The sequence below is a fragment of the Condylura cristata genome, unplaced genomic scaffold, assembly GCF_000260355.1.
Source record: "Condylura cristata isolate star-nosed mole 26May11 unplaced genomic scaffold, ConCri1.0 scaffold00032, whole genome shotgun sequence".
Lineage (NCBI taxonomy): Eukaryota > Metazoa > Chordata > Mammalia > Eulipotyphla > Talpidae > Condylura > Condylura cristata.
This window is the reverse complement of record NW_004567133.1, coordinates 19,374,974-19,378,776: the sequence shown is the minus strand read 5'-3', so window position 1 is coordinate 19,378,776 and position 3,803 is coordinate 19,374,974. Positions and strand designations below refer to the sequence as shown.

At 51.0% G+C, this 3,803-nt stretch overlaps 1 protein-coding gene across 1 annotated transcript in view; it reads right to left on the bottom strand.

Moving 5' to 3' along the window:
* The window catches only part of ADCY9 (adenylate cyclase 9), an 82,154-nt gene that overhangs the window by 2,742 nt on the left and 75,609 nt on the right, over window positions 1-3,803 (bottom strand). The gene's annotated exons all lie outside the window — the stretch shown is intronic.

The following is a 3,803-nucleotide window of genomic DNA, read 5'->3' as shown; positions in this document are numbered from 1 at the left end:
GGAGGAGGGAGGGAGCGGGGAGAGGGAGGGTGGAGCAGTTGCTCTTCCAGGCAGCTACACCATGGGGCATTAGTGGTCAGCAGGGACTGTCATTAGAGTCATCCACTCCCACCCAACAGGAAGGCCCTGATAAAAACACAGGTAATAGCAAGCGTTGGAGAGAATGGCGAAAGAAATGTGGAGAAACTGGAACCCTCACACACTTCTGGTGAGCTGTAATTGGTGCAATGGCTATAAAAACAGACCACGTGTCTTCAGTTAAGCAGCGTTTCTACTGACTCAGCAATTCCGGCCCTAAGTGCACACCCAGAAGCAATGGAAACTCACATCCACGCAAAGACACGCATGTGAATGTTTAGTGTGCGGTGTTGAGCAGCCCAACGGGGGAACAACTCCACCGTCTGCAAGCTGGCGCATGGAGAAACAGGACATGGTTTGTCTGCGCGGTGGAATATTATTCAGCCCTGAAAATGGATGAACTACAGGCACGTACTACAGCCTGTACTACCCACTACAGCCCAGGTAAAGGGCCTCTTCTCAAATGTTTGCATTTGTATGAAATGCCAGAAAGAAGAGGCAAAGATGGAAACCAGACTAGTAGCTACCTCGATTTGGTACAGGTTAAGGGACAGATTAGGGAAGTGATGAGTTAGGGGCGTGGTGCTTCCTTTGGGGTGACAGAAGTGCCCTGAAGTTGACTGTGGTGAGGGATGCATGGGTCTGTGAACCTGCTGACAGCCCTGAGCTGGGCGTGTGGATTGTGAGCTCTGAGAGCCACCCCAGAAGGACTTCGGGGTCAGAGAGGCCCCTCTCAGCCTGGGGTGGGCCTCCTCCACCCAGTCTGTGCGTGACTGACCTGGGCCAGCAGGGTGATGAAAAGGACCACTCTGATGACAGTAGAAGAACAGACTCCGCCGTGAGGCACCCAAAGTGTGCAGGGGCTGGGCGAAATGGCCCCTGGGATGAGCACCCCAATCTGCAGCGCAGCTTGGCAGCCTCGTCCTCTGAGGCGACTTCCTGGAGCCTGGAGGCCCGGGTCGCTGCGTATTCATTAACTGTCACTAAACGCTCTGACCTCCGGCTGGTAAACACACACAGGGGTGCATTCCCAGGGGGCCCCAAGCTCCCCGGGAGCAGAGTGTTCTTGTTTAAAGATCTTTGAATACTTTATGTCTCTAAAATAGTGACCTCCTTGCAGTAAGCACACAAGAAGTAGTTGCCTTTAAAAAATTGAGGGGCCCTCTCTGGTGGCGCAATGGGTTAAAGCGCAGCACTGTGAAGCTGTCTGCAGCCCCTGAAGCACGAGTTCGATCCCCGGCTAGGGAGTGACCCCCAGGGAGCTGCAGACCTCTCCTGTCTCCCGCTGCTCCCCTCAGCACTGGGTTTCAGTAGATTTGTCAAGTGCAGGTCTCACGGGCCCCGCCCCCGCTCCAGACGCTGGAACTCCAAATCCCATCAGGACCCAGGAGAAGCTCGCTGGGACGTGAGGGCGGAGCTGAGCAGCCCGGTTGGGGTAAAACCGGACTTGTGGGCTCTGGGGGCTCTGGGCCTGGTGGTCGCGGCTGGTCGTCTGGCTCTCGATGGGTCTGCAGCGTGCCGGTGGCGTCCAGGTCAGCAGAACCGGTAGGACATTCTAGTTACCTTGTATTTCCCTGGGCTACTCCTTTACCTTTCTCCTTATAAATAAATCCATTATTTAACCCTTTTGAGTGTGTCCATAGTACGACTGAATCGTGAGCGCGCGGGTGAAGACCCGCAGACGGGCAACCCAACTCACCTTGGGGTGCCCTGGAACAGATTCATCTGTCCTGCTCCCCACACTGTTTCTGGTCAATCCTCTCATGTCCCACACCTCTGGCCTGTACCCCAGTTCTTGCACGCACACGTAAATAAAATCTTTAAAAAAGAATAGACAAGACAGAAGTGATACAGAAAGAACAGCTAATCCTGAGTTTCAGGTATAGAGGAGATAAAAAAGAGGCAGACTATGTTTGAATAAATCAGTGAGGCTTTTCCAATCTACCAATTCAAGGAACCAAGGAGGATAAAAAAGAAATCCACTTCTACTATGGAAACCTCACAAGTGATTGAAGGAAAACATGTCTGTTTTGTCTGTTGACTTTTGAAAGAGCAAATTTTGCTGAATTCAGCAAATGGCAGAAGCCCAAGCAGCCGAGTTATGAGTCTAGTGTGTTGGAAGGAAACCGGACAGCGCAACAGCCAGCTTGCCCACCTGGACTTCTACCAGTGAGGAGACTCTTTAGCTAAGGGGATTCTGGGTGTTCTGCAGGCAGAAGAAAGACTCGGCCAGAGGGGAGGTGGACGCAGGATACGGGAATGACGGACAACCTGCCAGGTGTGAGTACAAATCCCGGGAACGCCGCTCCTATAGACTGTCCTGTTGGGTGTATAATACAGAGAGGATGAAAATTCGAAACAATAGAAACATCTGAGAAAAGTATACTTGCCGTAATTCCGTGAATTTTTAGGAGGAAAGCAGAAGTGATCGCTCTTGCAAAATGTGAGAAGTCAGGTTGTATATTGGAATTTCTAGAGTAATTTCCTAGAGTAGTAAGAGTGGACACAAAGCAAGTACTGGCAAATTAATGAGGAACAAAGTGAAAGTTTGATTGCTCGGCCAGATGACGCCAAAGCCGTGAAGAGATAACGGCACGAACAGGAGCCGGGTGAGCAGACGGTCGCTGCAAGGCGGCACGACCCACAGCACAGGGAAGGTGACGGGTCAGGGCGCCGGAGAGAAGACCAAGCTACGGACTGGCCGAAGAGGAGCCTCGCCTATGCCAAGGGCAAGAGACAGCTACGCCTAGCGTGAAGACGCCTGAGAGAGGGCGATGGAAAGCTTGCAGCACTGCATGGCCGTGTGGTAGCAGCTGAGCCGGAGAACACGCCCTCCTGGGGTTCAAAGGCATCACGACGCTGAGAAAGAGCATCCCTCTGTAGTGGCAAAGGAGTGTTGTGATTTTTCTGCTCCTGATAACAAGCATATAGAGCAGACGTGGACAGAAGCGATGGGGAAACATGTTTCGTGCCCATGGAGAGATCATGACAGGCATTTCTTAGTAGTTAGCGAACAGGTACACAAGGAACCAATAACACTGTGGAATAATCAGCAGACATGACTTGGTGGACACGTGTGGAACTGTGGCCCCAGCAAAGAAAGAATCCTTACTTCAAGAGGATACGAGCCATTTTAATATCTAAGTGTCTACTAGGCCAAAATGCAAATTCTAACAAAGTTCAAAGTATCAAATTCAATCAGAAAATGTTCTCTAAAAATCACGTATGACAAGAATATAATTGGGAGAACTCCTGTAACTTTGTTTTGTTGGCTTTTTAAAAGTATCCATTTATTTATGCATACAAAAGGAGGTCTGGGGCGAGAGGGCTCCCCAGAGACAGAGCGGGGAGCGGAACAGGCGGATCCACTGAGACACACTGCTGAGGGGGGCAGCGGGGAGACAGGAGGGGTCTGCTGCGCCCCGGGGTCCCTCCCCGGCCGGGGGTCGGACTCAGGCTGCAGCAGCTCAGACGGCTTCATGGTGCTGAGACTTAGCCTTGCGCCCCAGGGAGGCCACACCTTTATCTTTGAAAACTACACTTTTGAGGAAAACTCTCCAAAATATACTTCCAAATAATGCATGGTCTCAGAAAAAATAAAAATTAGGAATTATTTCGAACTAAAATCTCTGTTAATAGAATAACACAAACCTGTGGCTAGGCCAAAGCAGGAAGGCTCATAGCTTAACCGCCTGCTTTGGGAAAGGAAAGAGACTGAAATACGA